Below are 10,627 nucleotides of genomic sequence, written 5' to 3' on the forward strand. Positions count from 1 at the left end.
TCTATCTATCTATCTATCTATCTATCTATCTATCTATCTATCTATCTATCTATCTAGTTTCAAACATAGAACAAAAGGCTGAGGTGTTTATTTACAATATCAAAATGGCCTGGCTGCCAGGTTCTCCCAGCACCCTTCAGTCCCTACCTATTACAGGGTCTGGCTGGCGTACCCTGCCCTCTTCCCTGAACTCTCCAGCTCAGGGCTGGGCTGCCTCCCCCAGGAGCTCTTCCTATATAATCCAGACATTTTGGTGGCCCGCCTCTTGCACCTTCGGCCTCCTGGCTGCTACACCTGGTTTTCCTCTCTCCCCTTTCACTTCTCCCCCCCCCAAGTGGTTCAGGTCCTGAGACCACTCTGGACTCTCCCGTATGTGTCTGCCTCTGGCTACACTCTCCCTTTTATCTACAATAAACTTCCATACTTGTGCCACACATAAAAGCAGTCATGTCTTTTCCTTTCCTTTTTATTTCTTTTTTTCATTCGCTCGCATCATCCAGCTATTTGTGAATCTGGGACTTCACACAGACTAGGCACGCACTGTATCACAGAACTCTATCTCCAGCCTCAGGAAGTGTATTTTTATAGGACAAGATGGAAAGGTATTATTTGCAGTATTTAACTGCCATCTTTCTTATGCTCATGTGAGTACTTGGACTTGGCAGTCTTCTGAATCAAAGATCTAAACAGTCTGAGACACTGTTTCCCTTTGGTCATTCTAGAACCCACAAAACTGAATCACTAGTTTTGAAATTCCCAAAGTGGACCTCCTTGTATCTAGATATTTCCAAGAAAAGTCCACTGTTTGTAGTTCCTGTGAACCCAGACTCACCCCATCCTGGGGGCAAGTCTTTCATCCAGTCCAATTGTTCTTTCCCTGGCATTTCTTCATTCCTTCAAAAGTAACTCAGATTTTCCAATCTCCACATGGTAACGTAGTAACACAAAGAAACAACCCCAATTTGAGCAGTCAAAAGCAACAGTTCCTTTTTACAGTAATCCCACAGGATGGCTTTTGTCTGTACACATCACTTTTCCCCAAATCTTGGGAGGGAAATAGTCCAAGAACAGTTTGGGAAGTTGGCTGACAGTTTGCTTATTTTCAGTTTCCAAAACACCTTGACCCTTGTTCTCATTTTCATCTATTAGTGTCTCTAAGAAAACCACCCAGAAAGTCTGAAGCATCAGGAAGTCTGTTGGTAAGGTTTGAGTGGAGCTGAAGGTGAGTTTAAAGAGCATACTTTCTCCGATTAATTGTCAGAGTCAACATCCCATAATACAGTCACACTGCCATGACAAGTATGCAGATGTCAGCAACACAGCCGTGCAAAATGCAGAACACAGAAGCCGCTGGGGTAAGTTATACAGATAAAATAAGAGGGGAACTGGATTTTGTTAGTAACTAAAATATAATTGAGATTATTTACTCAGCATTGTTTTAGATTATTAACCATTACACTGTCAGTGAAGAAAAAAAGAAACCTGGAACATATCTGATTCATTAGTTACATACTAATTATACAAAATCCAAGTGGAAACTGATTGCTTACCTTGGCGACTCAGAAAACACACTGATGAACTGACTCCCGATGAGGGCCCAAACTCTGTGGAAGTGGAAACATTTAAGCTCCCATTTTGTGTAGGGTGAGACAGACACTGAGCACACTGAGCGAGTTCACTGTCTCCTCCACCTCCACCCCTACCCCCACCAGCTGCCTTGGCTCAGGTTTCTGCCCGTCCTGGAGCAACAGGCGAATCTAAATTTACCCGGTGACTTCAATCGCTCAGACTCTCTTAAAACTGGGAACATATTTCAGCCTGCACCCTCGGGTGTGCCAAGCAGAAACCAGAGACGAACAGAACCCCAACCATTGCTGCAAAGCCAGCACCCCGACATGCAAACCCTGAACTACTTTCTGGGACGCTTTGCCTTCAAGGAGAAAGAGGACGTCTTTGGTGAGCTCTAACCTCATTCCTCACCCAATCACTCAGAGTTCGAACACAGCGCCCAGAACTTGGGTCTCACTGCTTTATGGGTTCCCGTTTCTTACCCAGAGATAGGAAACTAGCCAATAACACTCTTTGGAAAACACTTTCCTTAAGCCCCGTTGTAAGAAACTTTATTATTTGAGGAGAAGAAACTTGCATCATGGTTACCACAAGAAACAGAAGGTAAATAAACTTTACATATTAAAAAGCTGACAGCTATTTTCAAGGAAGATAATATATCAGTTTAACAAATTATGTGAATGATCTGATGCTTAAGTGTCTTTATTTTTAAAAAAAATCAGACAATTTAAATTTTTTTAATTTAATTTTATTAATTACACTTTATTCACTTGTATCTCTCCATAAGCCTTCCCCTCCTCCCCTCCTGGTCCCACCCTCCCTCCCCTTTCTTCACCCATGCCCCTTCCCAAGTCCCCTGATAGGGGAGGTCCTCCTGTCCTTCTTTCTGATCTTAGTCTATCAGATCACATCAGGAGTGACTGCATTGTCATCTTCTGTGGCCTGGTAAGGCTGCTCCCCCTCAGGGGAAGGTGATCAAAGAGCAGGCCAATTAGATTATGTCAAAGTCAGTCCCTCTCCCCATTACTATGTAACCCACTTGGACACTAAACTGCCATGGGCTACATCTGTGCAGGGGTTCTAGGTTATCTCCATGCCTGGTACTTGGTTGGAGTATGAGTCTCTGGGAAGACCCCTGTGTTCAAATTTTCTGGTTCTGTTCCTCTCCTTGTGGGATTCCTGTCCTCTCCTCTCCAGATCTTACTATTTCCCACTTCTTACATAAGATTCCATGCACTCTGCCCAACAGTTGGCCATAAGTCTCAGCATCTGCTTTGATAGTCTGCAGGGCAGAGCCTTTCAGAGGCCCTCTGTGGCAGGTTCCTAAGTGGTTTCCTGTTTTCGTCTTCTTCTGATGTCCGTCCTCTTTACCTTTCAGGATAGGGATTGAGCATTTTAGCAGGGTCCTCTCTCTTGATTAGTTTCTTTAGATGTACAGATTTTAGTAGGTTTATCCTATGTTATTTGTCTATATGAGTGAGTATATACCGTGTGTGTCTTTCTGCTTCTGGGACAGGTCGCTCAGGATGAGCCTTTCCAGGTCCCACCATTTACCTGCAAATTTCATGATTTCCTTATTTTTCATTGCAGAGTAATACTCCATGGTGTAGATGTACCACAATTTCTGCATCCATTCTTCAGTTGAGGGGCATCTGGGCTGTTTCCAGCTTCTGGCTATTACAAATAAAGCTGCTACAAACATGGTTGAGCAAATGTCCTTATTGTGTACTTGAGCCCCTTTTGGATATATGCCTAGGAGTGGTATGGCTGGATCTTGAGGAAGCGCTATTCCTAGTTGTCTGAAAAAGCACCAGATTGCTTTCCAGAGTGGTTGTACAAGTTTACATTCCCACCAGCAGTGGAGGAGGGTTCCCCTTTCTCCACAACCTCTCCAGCATGTGTTGTCACTTGAGTTTTTCACCTTGGCCATTCTGATGGGTGTAAGGTGAAATCTCAGGGTCGTTTTGATTTACATTTCCCTAATGGCTAATGACGTTGAGTATTTCTTTAAGTGTTTCTCTGCCATTTGATATTCCTCTACAGAGAGTTCTCTGTTTAGCTCTGTTCCTCATTTTTTAATTGGATTACTTAGTTTGCTGCTTTTCAGCTTTTTTAGTTCTTTAGATATACTGGATATTAGCCCATATCTCTTCAACATAGTTCTGGAAGTCCTTGCTAGAGAAATAAGACAGTTGAAGGAGATCAAGGGGATAAATATTGGAAAGGAAGAAGTCAAATTATCACTATTTGCAGATGATATGATAATATAAGTGAGTGACCCCAAAAACTCAACCAGGGAACTCCTACAGCTGATAAATACCTTCAGCAAAGTGGCCAGATACAAAATTAACTAAAAAAAAAAAAAATCAGTAGCCCTCTTGTATACAAAAGACAAAAGGGCTGAGAAAGAAATTAGGGAAACAACACCCTTTACAATAGCCACAAATGATATAAAGTACCTTGGTGTAACCCTAACCAAGCAAGTCAAAGATCTGTATGAAAAAAATTTCCAGTCTCTGAAGAAAGAATTAAAAGAAGATATCAGAAGATGGAAAGATCTCCCATGCTCATCGCGTGGCAGGATTAACATAGTAAAAATGGCCATCTTACCAAAAGCAATCTACAGATTTAATGCTCTTTTCATCAAATTGCCAACACAATTCTTTACAGACCTGGAAAGAAAAATTCTCAACTTCATATGGAATAACAAGAAACCCAGAATTGCTACAACAATCCTCTACAATAAAAGATCTTCTGGAGGTATCTCCATCCCTGATCTTAAGCTGTACTATAGAGCAACAGTTATAAAAACTGCATGGTACTGGCATAGAAACAGAATGGTGGATCAATGGAATTGAAGAGAAGACCAGAAATAAACCCACACACTCATAGACACCTGATCTTTGACAAAGATGCCAAAACCATACAATGGAAAAAAAGACAGCATCTTCAACAAATGGTGCTGGTCTAACTGGATGTCTACATGTAGAAAAATGCAAATAGATCCACACTTATCACCCTGCACAAAACTGAAGTCCAAGTGGATCAAAGACTTCAACATAAAACCAGACACATTAAATCGGTTAGAAGAAAAAGTGGGGAAAAGCCTTGAACTTATTGGTACAGGAGACAACTTCCTGAACAGAACACCAACAGCACAGGCTCTAAGAGCAACAATCAATAAATGGGACCCATGAAACTGAAAAGCTTCTGTAAAGCAAAGGACACCGTCATCAAAACAAAACGCCTGCCTACAGATTGGGAAAGAATCTTCACCAACCCTTTATCTGACAATTTAATTTTTATCAGGCCTAAGTGTATCAACTTTTTGAATCATTAACCTTTGAAGTTATTGCTGCCTGGCAGCATGAATTAAAATGGACTAAATTACACACTTAGAGATATATATCTTAGTATCAAACCTTTCATAAAAGAGACGCTGACACTAGGATGCACAGGGTTAATTTTAACCTTCTCCTTGTGAAACTCTCCCCGGTCTATTTATTTGCACTGTGACTTTGTAACTCTATTTGAAACTGGATACCTCTCTTACAGGAACAGCTGCAGGCCTTAAATCAAACCAGGACAGTTTCAATTAATCTTAAATTTTAAAACTCTTTCAATTAATCTTAAAATTTAAAACTCTTTCATGGGCCCTCTACTATGAAAATTTTGTCTGCTATTACAATTCAAACTGAAAATCAGAGTATAACAATCAGATCTTACGTAAAAATACTTACCCTATTGGTCAATGCTGCCACCTTGTCCTTTCAGACTGATGGAAAATGTTTGAAAGCCCTGATTCAATATTCTGATTGAAATATTGCACACGTAAAGGTTTCGACGCTGCCCTTTCCATTGCTGGATAAGTTGACCTTGTTAAGCGTGCACTTGCCTTTGGGATGTTTGTCTGGTTGTGTCTGAGTCAAGCACTGTGTGTGTATGTTGCCCGCACACATACTTCCATGTCACTAATGTCTGCACCCAGTATATATACCTGCACTCCAGGTAAGCATGACTCAAAGATGTCTCTGACTTTATCGCTTAGCTGAAATTATTATACCAATATTTTTAATGTTTTGAATGTAGGTCTAGCCTACCGGTGAAACTCACATGTGATATTGTTTATTACATGGAATCATAGCAGTTTAAAGATAGAAGATACCTTAAAGTAACTGTATTCTATGGTCAACTAATGTGTTAAAGGTTCCCTGATTAAAGAGGCATTGGTAGAAAGGACCGGAAAGCTGGCTGGGTTCCCATGCTTACTTGGTGTTTGTTCATCCACATCTTTCATGCATGGCTGTCCTACTTTTGTGATCTAGGCTGGTGTCATCTCATTTTACCCATTCTTGCACTACACTGGGATGCCTAGAGATCTACAGCTTCTATCCTGGTCCTTCTTTTTGAAGTTTTCTTGGTGTGGATAGCCCTGGTGAAAATCAGAAGTTTTGGTAGCGATGTCATGGGGAGGACTTAGATTCACTCACTTACCACATCAAAAAACAAACAAACAAACAACAATAAAAACCTGACACAATAGTTTCTGTCTACTCTTACCTCCTCAGGTGTATTTTTTTTTTCATGTTGGTCTCTGTGATGGTTAGCTTCAATTGTCAACCTGACACAACCTAGACCCACTTGGGAAAAGAGTCTCAGTGAGGAGTTTTCCACAACAGGTTGGCCTGTGAACATGTTTTTGGGTATTGTCTTAATTGATTGATGTGGGAAGACCCATCCCACTCTGGGTGGGTACAGAACCTGAACCTTATAGAGAAAGAGAAACCTTGTAGAGAAATTTAGGAGAGCCCAAGCAAATGAGTCTATGTGTATTGATTTCTCTTTTCCCTTGGCTGTGCTATACTCTGACTGGCTGCTTCAGCTTCATGTTGCCTTGTTCTACAATAATGAAGAGTAAACAGACATTGTTAGCTAAAATAAACTCTTTATCATCTAACCTCTGCTCCCCGGACCTCTTATTAAAGCAACAGAAAGGAAATGGGGATAGTCCCCTTGATCATTGTCCATTCTCACCCTGGAGACTGCCTCAAGTTACAACCCACTTGTTCCACGCTGTATCTGTGCTTCAGATAATTTCACTGAACAGAGACCACCCGGACTAGTGAGCTAAGGAGAAGTCAGCATGAGACCAGGTAACACTGAGGAATGCATGTGTCTCAAAAGCTGGTACCATATACTCAGGACTCTCTCAGGGCTTTAAGCAAGTAAGTGATGTGGGATGAACCATTGGTTCAGTCAGAAACCCTGTCACCACACTAGTAGTGGTGGGACCTGGGAGTTTGAAGATGACCTATGCTATACAGCTGACTAATTTGTTTCCTTTTTGAAACAGAGTCTCATGTTTCCCAGGATGGCCTTGAACTTACTATGTAATGAAGATGGCCTTAGACTTCTGACATCTGACCTCCACTTTTGAGTGCTGGGATCACTATTCTAAGCAACTATGCCTAGCTTATGGTGGGCTGAGGATCAAACTCAGGGATTTTTGTCCATGCTAAGCAAACACTCTGCTGTGTGAGCTACCGCGTCAGCTCAGAATTCATATTCCATCTAGAATTAGCATACCAATAAAATTAGAGTGGTTATTACATTACTAAACACATTTATTTTACATATACTAAACACTTATCATATACTAAACACATCATGCTACTTTGGAGGCACTCAGGGGATAAGGTTTAGGACAAATGCCTAATTCTGTATCAACAGAGAAGAGAGTAAAAATACACATGTAATACACGAGGCATCTTTGGGATGCTGATGACACAAAACATATAAGAGAGAGTTAAGAAGGAGGAGGAGGAGGAGGAGGAGGAGGAGGAAATCTTCAATTTCAGAAGAAAAATTAGAACCCCTCCTGAAATTTCAGTACTTCATGACTGACCCTGAAGGAGTGATAACACTCTGACAGTTATTCCCTGAATATGTGACTTTGCATCATTCGTAGGTAACAGATGTTAGAACTCTATCATGTGACTTGGCGGGCAGCAATTCTTATTTCTGGCTGGCGGTCAGAACCTCAGGAAACCCAGTGAGCAGAATCATCACAGCCAAACACACATGGCACGTCAAGGAAGAAATTGATCAGAATGGTTCATAAACAAGTATCTAAAATGCTTGGTGTCTCCTCTGTCCACCCACCTCCCCTTTCCCCTCTCTGAGCTGACTTCTTATCTCACCCTTTCCATGTTTAATTCTAACCTTTAAAAGGCCCTTTAAGAAAGATTTGTCTATTCGTTATTTTGTGTGCACGAGTGTCTTCTCTGTGTGAGTGTTTGTTCCACACGCACACCAGTGCCCATGGAGGCCGGAAGATGGTGTCAGGTCCCCTGGAGTCGGAGTTACAGATGGTTGTGAGCCGCCATTTAGAGTCTGGTTTTGAACATGGGTCCTCTGCAAAAACAGCCAGTGCTCTTAACCAATGAATTATCTTCTCCCCAGCCCCCACCTTAAAGGACCTTTTATTGCTGTGTATCAATCCTAGCTTTAGACATAATCTGTCCATGTAATTCATGCTCATTTTCACCCAGCAGTTATTGTCCCCTTTTAAGAGGCGCTAGGATTCCCACGCGGCCTAACGTGACTAATGCTGTCCCACTTATGTCACCTCTGAGTGGTCCTTATCCCATCCCCTTAACACACTTTTTTTCTCTCGAAAGATCTTTTACCAGTGAACTTGGGTACTAGATGTATCTTGACCATAGAAGTGTGGTACCCTGGGTTCATACAGATGATGGCAGTATAAGGATGCTCTGGCATGAGAAAGGGAGAATAGTGATGGATAGCAACGGGAAACTGAAAGGAAGCAACAAAGTGGCTTTAGATCAGCAGCTCTCAACCTGTGGGTCGTGACCCCTTTGGGGTTGAATATCAGATATCCTGCATATTAGATATTTACAGATATTTATGATTCATAGCTATAACAAAATTACTGTTATAAAGTAGCAACAAAATAATTTTATGATTGGGGGTCATGACTACATGGGGAACTGTGTTTAAGGGTGGCAGCGTTAGGAAGGTTGAAAACCGCTTCTTTAGCCCCTCCTGTCTGCAAGCCTCAGTCACCAGTTCACAAACTCCATTTAGCTGCCTCACCTCTCTCACTTCCTTCCAAATGGTGTTTCTTTCCTAGCAGGGGTACTGCCACCTGCTGCCTGCCACAAATTACCTAGTTCAGTTGAAGTCATGTCAGCTAAGGTGCGTGACCCTCCCACAATAAGCAGGTGATCACGAAAGAGTTTGTGTGGTTTTCAAGCTGGAAAGAAACTGTCTTGGTTAGGGTTACTTATTCTTGTTGTGACAAGACTTGACTGAAATCAACTTGTCCCAGTCTCTGATCAAAGGAAGTCAAGACAGGAACTCAGACAGGGCAGAATCCATGGAGCAGTGCTGCTTATTCCTTTGCTCCTCATGGCTTGCTCATCCTGTTTTCTTATAGAGCATAGGACCATCTTGCCCAAGAGTGTCCCCATCCACAATGAGATGGACCCTCTCACATCAATCATCAATAAAAAAAAAAAAAAATCCACAGTCTTGACCACGGAACGATGTAGTAGGAGGAGACATTTTTTCTCAATTGATTCCCCTTTCCAAAAATGACTCTGGCCTGTGCCACGCTAACATAAAACTAGCCAGTACAGGGACAATTCCATTGAAAGCTAAAAACCTGAAGACTGTTGATCCAGGTATACCATATTTATGACTCAGCCCAGGTCCCTGCCATAAAAGGGGACAGCGTTCGATGTCAAACATTAAACCTTGTGATGGATAATTTGAACAGCACGAGGAAGCAGCGCTCTGCTGTTGCACCTAGGACTAACAGTAATATAGGTAGAGCCACATCCCGAAGACTTTGTGCCTTAGGTGCTGGCATGTCCTGAATTACATAGGTCACCCATATGGCCTAACACCAGGACCTTGCTGGGGTTCTTACTGCTGCTTGCCTTCCAATAAAACCACTATGTAAACCTAGAAGGGTGCTGAGGTACCAAAATGAACAGATAGGGTAGTCTCTGCCCTGGGCAGCCTCTCTTTTAATGGGGGAAACAGACAAAGCATATGAAATTTTCGTATTTAAATATGAAAGGAAGGTAATTCTTCATATCGACAACTTTAGATATAAGCTTCTTCTCATCAAAGAAGCTTTGTGCATAAAATGGAGACTATTGCAGAAAGTCACAACCGGTCAAAGTACAGAAAATAGAAACAGCTGACCACGGGTGCCCAGCTCCAATTGATAGATATACTAGAACAAACTCTCTGCACCCAAGGCTCAGTGAACAGCACAGAAGTGGCATCAAGATTATAAGAGCCAGAGGACTAGATTGTTTCCTGAGAGACTATGTCTTCTGTATAGGACAGGGAAGCTTCACCCATAAAATCTTAACAATAATGGTCACTTAAACAAAAAAAAGTGATATGCTGATACATATGGGGGAATCTCACAGGCTCTACCCATAGATGCAGAGCTATCGTCAGTTGCTACTGAGAGATGGGGAAGCGTGTTTTCCAGGGATGAGGTCCCTGATAAATCATCTGATCTCAAGTGGTCAGCCCTAAAACTAAAGGGACCTACTCTTTTGGGTAGCATAACTATAGCCATTTCTGTTTCAGGCCTAACAGCCAACAAGCTGAGGCCTATCTCAGCTTGTTGCTGAGACAGAAAAAAAAAAAAAAAAAAAAGAATCACTGTACAAGGAAGGTCAGGTTGACCAAGAACTCTGTTTCCGTTCAGCATACTCTGCGACCTTGGAGTTCCCAGAAACTCCCCAACCATAAGTGCATCTGGCCCTAACCATCAATACTGGACCAATAAAATTAAAGGTTAGCTAAAACTGCTTGTCTAGACAGCAAAAAACTAAGTTGAGTCAGAGGTGACTCCCCTGTTCCACTATGTCCCCCATCCCCTCATGCCCCTCTGAGCTAATCGTGGTTTTCACCCTTTAAATATGCAATACAGTTTCCCCTCCCATCCCACCCTGACCACCTCCCTGAGCTCAGAAAATAAAGCTTTCATTTCAAGCTTCTGTATCTGAAA

The sequence above is a fragment of the Psammomys obesus genome, unplaced genomic scaffold (genome assembly GCF_907164565.1).
Source record: "Psammomys obesus unplaced genomic scaffold, mPsaObe1.curated_primary_1811, whole genome shotgun sequence".
Classification (NCBI taxonomy): Eukaryota; Metazoa; Chordata; class Mammalia; order Rodentia; family Muridae; genus Psammomys; species Psammomys obesus.